This window comes from Dermochelys coriacea, chromosome 2 (assembly GCF_009764565.3).
Source record: "Dermochelys coriacea isolate rDerCor1 chromosome 2, rDerCor1.pri.v4, whole genome shotgun sequence".
NCBI classification, from domain to species: domain Eukaryota; kingdom Metazoa; phylum Chordata; order Testudines; family Dermochelyidae; genus Dermochelys; species Dermochelys coriacea.
This window is the reverse complement of record NC_050069.1, coordinates 126,131,138-126,146,131: the sequence shown is the minus strand read 5'-3', so window position 1 is coordinate 126,146,131 and position 14,994 is coordinate 126,131,138.

Here is a 14,994-nt window from a genome sequence, read left to right as displayed (position 1 = left end):
CAGGCTATTAATTACATTCCATTAAATTCTTTAAAATGTGGGTGATTGAATGCAAACCTTCACTGTTTTCCTGCAAGAGACCTTCCATTTATAGGGTTGCTACTGTAGCTAATGCTAAAATTGAAACTTGTCTCTCAACTACAGTCCTTCAAAACCTATTGTACAAACACATTTGTTCTAACTTGCACTCCTGTGCAGTATCAACATCCTGTTACACTCCCACAAATAAAACAAAAGTAGAAGCAGGCACTAATCTTACAAAAGGATAAAATGTTACCCCTCCACCTACATAACACACATACACATTCCCCTTCCCCCACAATGATCCACTCCTAGACACTCAGATAGAAATATAAAGTTTCTCATTTTAATAAATCACAATAATGCAGGAGAAAGTTAATTTTAAAGGAACTAAACACAAAAAAATGAAAATGCTGGAAAGATAAGAAATACCCACTAACTGGAGACTGTTCTGAAATCAGGAAGAGAAAGCACAGCAAGATGCAGCATTTACACACACACACACACACACACACACACCTTTTGTTTTATTATTTGCATAATTAATTAGGATTGGGGAAGGAAAAAATAAAGCTACGTTTTACACATTTCTTTAGTTCCGAAAAGCAATCAAGATCTATAATAACCTCTTGGTTCTGAAGTTTAACATAAGCTTGTGTGAATGATGGAGCAATTGTTTTTGCTCTTTAGAAAAAATGGAATTTAGAACAAAATAAACCATGGCTTTAAGATTAACAGCAGTTTTTTAAACCTGCTCGCGGTCCCAGTAGCAAGTAATAGACTTGAGAGCTTAGTGGCAATTAAACCTTAAATAACTTGTATTTTTCAGTTTAGAAATGTGTCATTTACCAGCCATTCAAATAGTATCAAATACAACAAAAGTAAATAAAAAGCCAACATCACCACATGCATTAAGACTCTAAATCAAAGCACAGTAAAGTTGATGGGAATCTTCCCACTGACTTCTATGGGCTTTGGATCAAGACCTAAAGACAGCGGTGGCAGGAAGTGCTATGGGCCTCCTGAAAAAAATCTATGTTGCACACACCTATGGGCATGTTTTTACAGCAAGGTGTTTTACAGTAAACATGCTTTACTCCCGGCAGTGATGCAGACACCTCTGCATCCCCTAAGGAGGAGGACTTGTTCTCAGCTGCAAAGCAAGGCACAAAGATTTGGTCTTGGACCAAGAGCTAGTATGTCCCTATCCTGGCCTCCTTCTTCCCTGTTCACTACTATCCAGCAGTTGATGTGCACAATGCAGCAGAACCTCAGCTGGTGCAAACTGACATCAGCTGAGGATCTGCCCCAGCGTAAGAGGTGCCAAACACGAAAGTCCAGTCAAGAAGTTGGAGTTATAGGCATTGTGCAGCTCTGAGCTCACTCAGGAGAAATCCCCCGGTGGACATAGCTGGACACTGCAGCAGCATCTCATCCAATTAACAAATCCCTATTCCCTCAATGACAGGTTTCAGAGTAGCAGCTGTGTTAGTCTGTATTCACAAAAAGAAAAGGAGTACTTGTGGCATCTTAGAGACTAACACATTTATTTGAGCATAAGCTTTCGTGAGCTACAGTGAGCTGTAGAGTACAGTAAATGACTTACCTTAGCGGAAAAGCAGGTCTGTGATAATTCCTCTCATTTCATGGACATGCTACAGCTTGCCGCAGAGAGCCATAACCGCTATTGCATAGTACGGCACTGCAAAAGGTCAGGCATATTGTATTGCTGGAATATATATAATTCAGTGTTTGGAGATGTCCCAATAATCTGATGCAGAAAGCAAGAATGGGGCACAAGGCTGCTGTGTGGGCAAAGGCAGAGATTCTGTGTGCTGCTTCTGGAAGCTGCAGGTCACAACTCCCAGCCCAGGGATAATAAGGGAAGGGTAATTGTAACCTCCCTTTGCTCCCTCCTGATTCCAGATTGCTCCAGTAGCAACCAGGGCCCCCCAGAATAATTTTGGGAGCTTGATATGGGGGTGGCAGCCCTACAATATTATTGCCATAGGCCCAGTCCCTCCAGCCCCTATGCTAGGGCTTGTGGTGAGAGGGGAGAGATCATAAGCAGTCTATAGGAATTCTTCCATAGCTGGCTCTGGGGCTGTTCCAGCCCTTTATAAGGTCCTCCTGTAGTATACAGGAGGCACAGACGTAGTCTCTCTCTCTAAGTCTTTAAAAGCCTTTTATAGCCTCAGGCACACAACTCTGTGTCCATTACATATGCTTGGCCCATATTTTTGCTGTGTGACATGTGTAGTGAGCACTGTGTAGGATATCTCTTTGTGGAACAATCTTTCCGGTTATCCTTTGGCACAGCTGCCAAGTTCTATGTAGCTCCTTGAGTGACATTTTTCAAGGAAAGTGAAATGAACAAGCTTTTGATCCAGCCTGTCTCCTCTTCTGGTAGTAATGTATTAATGATAATGCATGACACATCTATATCACCTTCCATCTAGGTGCCCTGTGAGAGAGGGATGCGCAACTCTCCCAGTGTATGGATGGAGAAAGTGAGGCACAAAAATGGTGACTGTGATGTGGCATACATGCCACTTCTCCTCACAGCCAGGAATCTGAGGGTTGAAAACTCAGGCCACGTACTTAGGAGTCCTTACCCTCAAAATGGATTAAATTGCTAAATGTAGGCATCCAAGTTTGAAAATGTCAGCCTTTCTCAGTGCAGTACCAGATAAGACAATTACCAAGAGGCAAGTTCTATGTTTGAAATAATACCAAGGCCATGAGAGAAAGACCTGTAAATGCAGCCCCAAATATTATTTGAACATAAGCAAAGCAGCTTTGCGTACAACTTCTCCACAGTCCTCTGCCTCGCCTCAGTATAATCCCCACATTGAGTTGTACATTAGTCAAAAGGCAGAGCAGGCTACAAGTTCTACCGCACTTATAGCAAAACAGATCAGCCAATGTTTTCAGTGAAATCATTACTTATTTACTTTTATTCCCAAAGCAGCATCTGGTCCTTAATCTCCAGAGCAGAGGGAACCATTTTCACAGATCGTAGTGACTGCATGCCAAGGAGACGTTTCCAGAGCTTCGTGAGCTGACCATATGCTACATCTTTATCCAATTGGAGAAAAGCCATATAGCCACCACTTAGTTCTTAACCAGTATGGGTAAAAAAAAATTAAAGATGAAAGGGAAATCACTGTGTGGTGTGTGTCAGTGTTGGGGAGGGGTGGGGGAATCAACATGCAGTGTGTCTGTGTAATGAGTGAGAGAGAGAGAGGATTACACAGGTAGGAACTCTCCAAGAAATAGGGGGTCTTTGTTAGGGTTTCCACATAACCCATAACCACCTTGAATCAGGTGGGGGCTGTAGTTCTACAATGCTTGAATTGAATGGGGACACATCAATTCAAGTCCCTCCAAAGGTTCAATTACTTAAGCAAACCTCAGACCACATTTATAGAAAAGGTTCCCAAATAAAAGTGAATGAATGATAGGGGGCAAAAAATGGAGAATAATTTAATTGAATGATTGATGGGGAAAAAAGTCAAGAATAAACTGGCATTATTCATTCCTCACTAGAGCTGTGTGAACAACAAACAAAATATTCTTGGATAATTTATCATTTGGTGGGGAAAACAAATCCAATCAAAAAAATCAGTCACAAATATTATTTTACCAGTTCACTTCCTATTGGTGGGACAGCAGTGGGGATCTGGCTAATGGGAGGATGCCCAGAGGGAGGGTGATAAGTAGGGCTGTGCAGACACTACTTATCACCCTCCAGGCTCTGGGATTCCCCTCACCCTTGCCAAAGAGATTATTAGAGCAGATGGGTCTGAGGTACAGGTCTTAACCTTCCCAGTGTTAAGAGACATCTGGCTACAGGGTCTGATTTGAGCCCATCTCTGGGCTTGATAAGGGAGAAACAATGCTATCCTTCCCTATGCCCTTATGCTGACCTTCTGAGTTTGGTAGTCCCCGCTACTACCCTTGAGTCTAAAGAGGGTGCCGGTTGGCCAGTGGCCCCAGCACATTCTTCAGGGGTGGTTGTAGCCATCCAATGTAATGGATGCACTTGACTAAACTCTTTTTGTTGTGGTCAAGGGGGTCACCGATTACCCAGAATGGCACCCTCTGCCCCGGCGCCTGGCCCAGTTTAGAGGGCAAGCCCTGGGCAGGTGGGAGAGAAGATGCAGAGCAGGCCTGCTTTGCACACAGCCTGCAGCAGTTCCTGTCCCACGGGGTGGGCCCAGCTACCCACTGCAAGCATTGCATCCATTATGACAGAGGGGCACTCAGGCCAAATTTCAGTGGTGTTGTGGGGTTGCAGTGCAACTCAGTCTGCAGCTTTAGTGGGGGTTGATGATTTCTGTGGAGGCAACAGAACCCATGAACCCCCACACCTCCAAAGCCACCACTGCTAGCACAGAAGTAGGGCCAGCCTCAAACTCCAAAGACTCCTGCAATAAATTAGAACAATCCTAGTTTTTTGGGTTGGGGAGGACTGATTGTGATGGTAGGAGAGGAAGGGGGGTGTTTAAAGAGTGTTTTGCACTTTTCCAAAGTAAGCTTTCAGGAGTTGTCCAGAGTCAGTCTCTGCAACAGACACTGCAGGATCTGGTTTGTGTGCCCCACCATGAGCCACCCCTGCTTTGTAGCCATTTTTTGGGGAGAGTTTGAGAGTAAGCGTGTTGTTCCTAGAGAAATATTAGACTCTAAGAGAGCTGCTTTCCTTGTACTGTAGCAGATAGTTAATACACTATGTTCAAAGTAGTGTGACTGTGGTGATATTCCTAGGGAGTAGGCTCCTTCCCATGGCTCAATTATCAGCACAAATTCACTGCTGCCTCCAGAAAGATATATGTATTGCGGGCAGTTGCTGCTGAATTAGGAGTTTTTTAAAATGGAGAGAAATGTATGTATTAAATAGATATATATTTACACAAGAAAAAATCCCATTATGAAATATATGCCGCTGGAATTCCATGCTTAAATTCCTTAGTTGAAATGTACAGGTGGGCAGTAATAATCCAGTGTTCAATCCTCCCCTCTCTACCCTCCCTTTTGGTTGATCATATATGAATTTGCATGAAATAATTGTGCCATAGCTGGTTGTCCTTTATATCATCACCATGATTAAAACAGACCTGGTCCAGTTCAGAATAACCCTGATTCAGGCTGCTGTTTGCAGAGCAACATGCTTTTAATTAAATAAAGGCACATCCTACCAAAACCTGGCTTGAGAACAAACCCCTACCCTGTCGCCATTACAGACAGAGAGACAGAAATATATCAAAGCCACCTAGGCACTTAAAGAGAATAGGAAATAAAAGGGATGTGTCCAAGCAGTGCTGGTGGCAGGTGTTGGAAAGACGAACATCAGCAGGATCAACTAGAAGAGTTTTCTCTGTTGCTTCTTGAAAGGAAATAAAAAAATCTGAGACCCTTACATTTTGATTAAATACAAAAGTAAGTTAGATTAAGGGAACACTCAAAAAGAAGCTGGTACCAATACATTTGGATTTAGAGTTCAGATCACTCACCTCCTAGTACACAATACAAAGGCACAGCACTAAGCTTCACACCTCTCCTGGCATGCTCCAGTGATTCCCTCGGGATTCCTGAACAAGTTTCATGGGTGGGCTGGGGGAAATGGCAAATGGGTTTAAGATTCTTGGGGTGCATCCTTGAAAGCTTCTTGTCTGGTAAATGGCCTTTACTTTCACTTGGCTCAGTACAATCTTTTACACTGCCCTACCAAGCAAAAAGCAGAGGCTCTATGTCAGAGAGATAAAGCCCATTGGAGGATAGGATGGAAGAGATGAGGGTTTGAATCTAATCTTTTAGCATAGTACCTTTACCAGTTTGTCTCTGCTTTCAAAGAACTGTTTTAGCCCCCCTTTGGTTAGTGAACAGGATGAGGGCTCAGGAAATCTGGGTTCATTTCTCTGCTCTGCCACTTACTTCCTAGGTGACTTGGGGAACTCACTTTCGCTCTGCGTGTACTGTAGGCAGGGCTGATAGTTCCTAACTTGTGAGTGCTTGAAGTTATATCCTTAATAATGTTCTTTTATCATAGTTTTGTGTGTGCAATTTCCTAGATTTTTAAAAAAAGCAAACTGAAAATACAAGTAATTCATCCTGTGGCTTCACATTTACACCCACAAGGGTCATCAACATGACTGAAACTTTTAGATCAAGCCCACAGACTCCTCTCCCCCCCCACCCCCAATATGACTTCATCTACCCTGTCATCTCCAACCTGTCCTTTGCCCAGTCCTGTCTCTTCCCTACCTCTTGCTGCTCATCCTAGTTCCGTTCTCCACTCATACTCAGTCCCATTTCTCAGGATTCTCATCACAGTCCCAGTCTCCTTGCCCAGCAAGTCCTAACCTCACCCCTTCTGGACTCTCTGTCCTAGTCTCCCCTCCATTCCCAACCCTAGTCCCTTAACGTAGCTATTCCCTGTTCCTCCAAACTCTTTTCCCCTCTCCTTTGCTTACCCAGTCCTAGGTCCACCCTCCCCAACTCATCAGCTGATCTCTCTCTCTTCCCCACCCTGGCCTCTAGTTGTCCCCCAAGCCCTGTGTCCATGTTCCCCATCCCAATGGCCTCCCAATCCTTTCTCCATTTCCAGAATCCTCAACCAAACTCAGTACTCCCCTCCCACTTCTTCATCCCCCCAGTTCCTTGTCTTAGTCTTTTTGGACAGCCAGTACCAGTTCTCCCCTTAGAATCATAGAATATCAGGGTTGGAAGGGACCCCAGAAGGTCATCTAGTCCAACCCCTGCTCAAAGCAGGACCAAGTCCAGTTAAATCATCCTAGCCAGGGCTTTGTCAAGCCTGACCTTAAAAACCTCTAAGGAAGGAGATTCTACCACCCTCCCTAGGTAACGCATTCCAGTGTTTCACCACCCTCTTATGTGAAAAAGTTTTTTCCTAATATCCAATCTAAACCTCCCCCATTGCAACTTGAGACCATTACTTCCTCGTTCTGTCATCTGCTACCATTGAGAACAGTCTAGAGCCATCCTCTTTGAAACCCCTTTCAGGTAGTTGAAAGCAGCTATCAAATCCCCCCTCATCTTCTCTTCTGCAGACTAAACAATCCCAGCTCCCTCAGCCTCTCTCATAAGTCATGTGCTCTAGACCCCCAATCATTTTTGTTGCCCTTCGCTGTACTCTTTCCAATTTATCCACATCCTTCTTGTAGTGTGGGGCCCAAAACTGGACACAGTACTCCAGATGAGGCCTCACCAGTGTCGAATAGAGGGGAACGATCACGTCCCTCGATCTGCTCGCTATGCCCCTACTTATACATCCCAAAATGCCATTGGCCTTCTTGGCAACAAGGGCACACTGCTGACTCATATCCAGCTTCTCGTCCACTGTCACCCCTAGGTCCCATTTCCGCAGAACTGCCTGCCGAGCCATTCGGTCCCTAGTCTGTAGCGGTGCATTGGATTCTTCCATCCTAAGTGCAGGACCCTGCACTTATCCTTATTGAACCTCATTAGATTTCTTTTGGCCCAATCTTCCAATTTGTCTAGGTCCTTCTGTATCCTATCCCTCCCCTCCAGCGTATCTACCACTCCTCCCAGTTTAGTATCATCCGCAAATTTGCTGAGAGTGCAATCCACACCATCCTCCAGATCATTTATGAAGATATTGAACAAAACGGGCCCCAGGACCGACCCCTGGGCACTCCACTTGACACCCGTGCTGCCAACTAGACATGGAGCCATTGATCACTACCCGTTGAGCCCGACAATCTAGCCAGCTTTCTACCCACCTTATAGTGCATTCATCCAGCCCATACTTCCGTAACTTGCTGACAAGAATGCTGTGGGAGACCGTGTCAAAAGCTGGCTAAAGTCAAGAAACAATACATCCACTGCTTTCCCTTCATCCACAGAACCAGTAATCTCATCATAAAAGGCGATTAGATTAGTCAGGCATGACCTTCCCTTGGTGAATCCATGCTGACTGTTCCTGATCACTTTCCTCTCCTCTAAGTGCTTCAGGATTGATTCTTTGAGGACCTGCTCCATGATTTTTCCAGGGACTGAGGTGAGGCTGACCGGCCTGTAGTTCCCAGGATCCTCCTTCTTCCCTTTTTTAAAGATGGGCACTACATTAGCCTTTTTCCAGTCATCCGGGACTTCCCCCGTTCGCCACGAGTTTTCAAAGATAATGGCCAAGGGCTCTGCAATCACAGTCGCCAATTCCCTCAGCACTCTCGGATGCAATTCGTCCGGCCCCATGGACTTGTGCACGTCCAGCTTTTTCTAAATAGTCCCTAACCACCTCTATCTCTACAGAGGGCTGGCCATCTCTTCCCCATTTTGTGATGCCCAGCACAGCAGTCTGGGAGCTGACCTTGTTAGTGAAAACAGAGGCAAAAAAAGCATTGAGTACATTAGCTTTTTCCACATCCTCTGTCACTAGCTTGCCTCCCTCATTCAGTAAGGGGCCCACACTTTCCTTGGCTTTCTTCTTGTTGCCAACATACCTGAAGAAACCCTTCTTGTTACTCTTGACATCTCTTGCTAGCTGCAGCTCCAGGTGCGATTTGGCCCTCCTGATATCTTTCCTACATGCCCGAGCAATATTTTTATACTCTTCCCTGGTCATATGTCCAACCTTCCACTTCTTGTAAGCTTCTTTTTTATGTTTAAGATCCGCTAAGATTTCACCATTAAGCCAAGCTGGTCGTCTGCCATATTTACTATTCTTTCGACTCATCGGGATGGTTTGTCCCTGTAACCTCAACAGGGATTCCTTGAAATACAGCCAGCTCTCCTGGACTCCCTTCCCTTTCATGTTAGTCCCCCAGGGATCCTGGCCATCTGTTCCCTGAGGGAGTCAAAGTCTGCTTTCCTGAAGTCCAGGGTCCGTATCCTGCTGCTTACCTTTCTTCCCTGCGTCAGGATCCTGAACTCAACCAAACTCATGGTCACTGCCTCCCAGATTCCCATCCACTTTTGCTTCCCCCACTAATTCTACCCGGTTTGTGAGCAGCAGGTCAAGAAAAGCGCTCCCCCTAGTTGGCTCCCCTAGCACTTGCACCAGGAAATTGTCCCCTACGCTTTCCAAAAACTTCCTGGATTGTCTATGCACCGCTGTATTGCTCTCCCAGCAGATATCAGGAAAATTAAAGTCACCCATGAGAATCGGGCATGCGATCTAGTAGCTTCCGTGAGTTGCCGGAAGAAGCCTCATCCACCTCATCCCCCTGGTCCGGTGGTCTATAGCAGACTCCCACCATGACATCACTCTTGTTGCACACACTTCTAAACTTAATCCAGAGGACACTCAGGTTTTTCCACAGTTTCGTACCGGAGCTCTGAGCAGTCATACTGCTCCCTTACATACAGTGCTACTCCCCCACCTTTTCTGCCCTGCCTGTCCTTCCTGAACAGTTTATAACCATCCATGACTGTACTCCAGTCATGTGAGTTATCCCACCAAGTCTCTGTTATTCCAATCACGTCATAATTCCTTGACATCACCAGGACCTCCAGTTCTCCCTGCTTGTTTCCAAGGCTTTGTGCATTTGTATATAAGCACTTGAGATAACCTGTTGATCGCCCCTCATTCCCAGTATGAGGCAGGAGCCCTCCCCTCACAGACATTCCTGCCTGTGCTTCCTCCCGGTATCCCGCTTTCCCACTTACCTCAGGGCTTTGGTCTCCTTCCCCCGGTGAACCTAGTTTAAAGCCCTCCTCACTAGGTTAGCCAGCCTGCTGGCAAAGATGTTCTTCCCTCTCTTCGTAAGATGGAGCCCGTCTCTGCCCAGCACTCCTCCTTCATGGAACACCATCCCATGGTCAAAGAATCCAAAGCCTTCTCTCCAACACCACCTGCGTAGCCATTCGTTGACCTCCACGATTCGACGGTCCCTACCCAGGCCTTTTCCTTCCACGGGGAGGATGGACGAGAACACCACTTGCGCCTCCAACTCCTTTATCCTTCTTCCCAGAGCCACGTAGTCCGCAGTGATCCGCTCAAGGTCATTCTTGGCAGTATCATTGGTGCCCACGTGGAGAAGCAGGAAGGGGTAGCGATCCGAGGGCTTGATGAGTCTCGGCAGTCTCTCCGTCACATCACGAATCTTAGCCCCTGGCAAGCAGCAGACTTCTCGGTTTTCCCGGTCAGGGCGGCAGATAGATGACTCAGTCCCCCGGAGGAGAGAGTCCCCGACCACCACCACCCGCCTTCTCCTCTTGGGAGTGGTGGTCGTGGAACCCCCAACCTCAGGACATCGCATCTCATGCCTCCCAACCAGCGGAGTCTCCTTCCGCTTTCTCCCCCCAGACATATCATCTGGTCCACTCTCCGCATTGGTACCTGTGGAGAGAACATGAAAGCGGTTAGTTACCTGTGTCTGTGTTACTGGAACCCGGACATTCCGCTTACCTCTTCTGGAGGACACATGTTGCCAAGCTTCTTCACTGGCCTCTTGGCTCCTCTGTGCAACCTGCTCTATATCTTTAGAGCTTTGTGCCCCTAGAAGGCTATCCTGAGTTTGGTCCAGAAAATCCTCAGTCTCTCGTATACAACGCAGGGTCGTTACCTGTTGCTCCAGACCTTCAATCTTCTCTTCCAATATGGAGACCAGCTTGCACTTTGTACAGACAAAGTCGCTTCTGTCCTGTGGAAGAAAGACAAACATGGCACATCCAGTGCAGGTCACAACAGCTGAATCCCCCCCTTCCATATCACCTACCTACTATGAGCTTCCTCAGAGACGTTGGCAAGATGTAAGCCTCACTGGGCTCACTCCAGGCGAACTCCCAGGCAAACTCCTGCTGTGAGCTGCTCTGCTGTCCCCGCTGCTCAGCTGGTTCGCGAGGCTCTGGCTATTTTTAAACAGCCAGGCTTCCCTGACGCAAACACACAGACACCCTAATGCCCGCCCCCTGCAGGCTAGCAGCCAATCAGACACTCACTCAGGCTCTCTCCCTGCCCTCCCAGCAAACACACGCTCGGATACTTCCTCAGCAAGCAAACACACACACTCGGATCCTTAGTTTGCATGTGCAAACTAGGGACCCTTGCACCCTAGCTCCTCATCAGACCTGTCTCTCATCTTCCAACCCCACTTATTATCAATCCTAGTATTCCCCCTCCACATCTGATTTTAGTCACCCCCCAATCTACTGGCTCCTAGTCCGCTCCTCCCCTCTCCCTTGGCTCATAGTCTCAGTCTTCCTGCCCAATCAATTCCACTCTCCCCTCCCCACCCTAACTCCCGGTTACAGTTTATCTCTCTCCCGCCAGCAGCCTTCAGTCCTAATTTCTCCACCACCATCCCAAGGCTCCCTGTCTGAATCTATCCCTCCTCTGTCCCTCAGATCTGGCTTCTATTCTATCCCCTCCTCTGCATTCAGTTCTGGGAACTTCCTCCTCGATGTTGCATGGGCCCAGCAGAAGAGTCACTGAAAGTGCAGATCCCCCCTCCCCCCCATCTCTCTGCTCTCATTTCAAGTGCCTGTACCTTCGTACAGAATATCCTGCAGCAGCCCAGAGCTGCAACTGCAGAGAAAGTCCATCTCAGCCTTAGGCTGGAATATGCTCAGTATAGACAAATTTTATGAGGAATTTAGCTGTTAAAATTTAAGACATTTCTACTGAGCACATGCAAACTAAGGAACAAGGCACAACGCCACCCACTGCCCAAACTTTAAGTCCCTGCTCCAAACCCTGAGGGCACTACAAAGAAAAGGTTGCACAAATGTTATTAACATGGAAAATCAATGTATTTTTCCCTAGCCTTGGAAATGGTTGACCCATTTTGACTGAATGTTTCCAAAAATATTCAGCCAGAGTCAGACATCTGGCATATAGAATTTCAGCCTAAGTGTTAAAATTTGGCAAAAGTTATAAGTAGCTGAGAACAGGATGTTATAATTGGAAATGTCAGACAATCATAATAATAGGAGGTGCTACCATCTATAATACACACTCACTAAAGGTTTTGTAATATGAGTCTTGGGGTGTGAACCAAAGTCTGTTGAAGTCAATGGGAAAAAAAAAACCCTCTCATCTTTATTTAAATGGGCTTTTATAAGGCCCTTCTGAGTGCTGGTTGAGGGGGAAAAAGGGGGAGTGAAATGTGAAGGATCCCTTTAAAAATAATAATGTAAGTGGCCTCATTGTGCTTTGCTTTACTGAAGTCAGCTGTATAAATGAGATCAGAATTTGATCATCTGGATTTGAACATAAGGAAGTTTAGAGGCAAGGTCTCCCAAGTAAGCTACTATAATACTTGGGTTAATTTTCCATGGACATTTGTGTGATTACACGTATTGGCCTGATTGTTTGACGGATGTGAATTTCAAAAGGGCATGCATAAGATTTTAAAAGTGTAAGTGCAGGTATTTATGCACAATTCATCCAGGCAGGAAGAAGAAACAGCACCTTGTGATTTAACTGACCAATCAGAACTAGATTCCTCAGATGAAACAGCAAATAAAATATCAAATATTCAGAGAGAAGCATTCTTGATCAAATCCTAAATTTAAAATTGCTGCAATAAGGTATCTAACAATTTCAAACACTTTCACAAGTAAGGAAAGGAGACTAAATTTATCATTAGATAAATTATTAGTTTCATATTATTCACTTAGATGTATTATAGATGACACCACATTTCCTGGCCTTTTTAGTATTTTGTTTGTTGTTCTACATTGTTTTATGATTTTTTTAATTATTGTTGTTTATTTATTTTAGTAGTTTCATTTTAATTGTCTTTGGAGGATTCCAGTTGCTTTGCTAGGGAGGCACTAAATAAATACAATCACTATTAGTATAATAAACATAATAGATGATAATAGTTATTTCACCATTTATGATTAGTAGGAAAAAAAACCCTAGTATTTCCTGAAGGTTAGGATAGGGCAGGTAGGATCCAAGACCCCAAGGTTCTAATTCCACCTCTGCCACTGATTACATCTGTGACCTAGCACAAGTCACTTATAGTCTCTCTGTGACTCAGTTTATTCATCTGTGAAAGGATTATCATAATGTTTACCTATCACAAGGATAGGAGGAGAATTAGCTAATGTTCATAAAGCATTTTGATCTCCTCAGATGAAAGATGCTATATAAATACAAAAATAAAATCCTTAATCTTTTAGTTTATTAATGACACTATACAGAGACACTATTACAATCTCCCATGCCAGTGGGAGCTGTAAGTATTGTTTAGTTGGTTTAGAATCTACAACTGGTGCATTTTACTCTGCTTACATAGCAAATGGGCTAGTTTTTCCTAGATGCACCTGTATTACGATTAACAGGAGACATGCATACACACTGGAAGGAAAACAAATTCTACCACAAGATTCCTAAAGGCAAATATTGTTGCTGTGGAGTAATGACATAAAAAAAGTCAAAAAAGTACTGAACACCAAAACTAGGATAACAATTCTAAGTTTTTAAATCAAAGCCACTTTGAAAGTTATAGAAGCTTAAAATAAACTTTGAAAATGCTCGTTCTCTTTTTTTTGTAGTTGTTATTGGAACATTTGTCATTTAAAAATACCCTGACCTGATTTAAACTAAATGTGTTAAACTAGTTTTTCTTTTGTCTCTGAAACCCTGTGCCAAGCTTTAAACAAGAGACTTTTTTTGTTAACAGCTCATTAGAAACTTGTAAAAACTGGAGGTTATTTTAATACCAGCTCCTTAACTTTTGTGGCATTAGCAGGTACTACTAGCCCTACATTACAATCCTTACTCCACCTGCTGTCACAAATAGACTGCCCCAAGGTGGTGTAATTGAGGCAGCACTCCTCTATATACTGTCTACAGGCCAGTACAATGCCCTTGTCTAAGCCACCTAGGGTGACCAGATGTCCCGATTTTATAGGGACAGTCCTGATTTTGGGGTCTTTTTTCTTATATAAGCTCCTATTAACACCCCCCAGCCCCAGTCCCGATTATTCACACTTGCTGTCTGGTCACCCTAAAGCCACCAGATGTTGGTGCAAGGATGTCCTGCCTAGAAATGACAGTCAAATTCTAAACTATTCCTATCACAGGGTGGTTCGGCCCCAGTAAATGAAGTAGGTACACCTCTCCTGTAACAGTTTGGTCAATTATAAGAACATAAGAATGGCCATAGTGGGTCAGACTATGGTCCATCTAGCCCAGGATCCTGTCTTCTGACAGCAACCAGTGCCCGATGCTTCAGCACGAGTGAACAGAATAGGGCAATTTATTGAACGATTCGTCCTCATCATCCAGTCCCAGCTCTGGAAAGTCAGAGCTTTAGGAATACCCAGAGCATGGGCTTCCATCCCTATCCATTGCTCCATGAATTTATCTAATTCTTTTTTTAATCCAATTATACTTTGACCTTCACAACAAATCCTGGCAATGCATTCCACAAATTGACAGTGCATTGTGTAAAGAAATACATCCTTATATTTGTTTTAAACATGTTGCCTATTAATTTCATCAGATGACCTCTGGTTCCTGTGTTATATGAAGGGGTAAATAACACTTCCTTATTCACTTTCATCACACCAATCATGGATTTTATAGATTTCAATCATATCCCCGCTGTAGCTGTCTCTTTTCTAAAATGACGAGTCCCAGCCTTATTAATCTCTCCTCATACGGAAGCTATTCCATACCCCTAATCATTGTTGTTGCCCTTCTCTGTGCCTTTTCCAATTTTATCTTTTTTGAGATGGGGCGAGCAGAACTTCACACAGTGTTCAAGGTATGGGTGTACCATGGATTTATATAGTGGCAATATGATATTTTCTGTCTTATTTTTATCCCTTTCCTCATGGTTCCTAACATTCTGTTAGCTTTTTTGACTGCACAGTGAGCGGATATTTTCAGACAACTATCCACTATCCTCCAAAATCTCTTTCTTGAGTGGTAACAGCTAATTAGATCCCATATTTTGTATGTATAGTTGGGATTAGGTTTTCCAATGCACATTACTTTGCACTTATCAGCATTGAATTTCATCTGCCATTTTC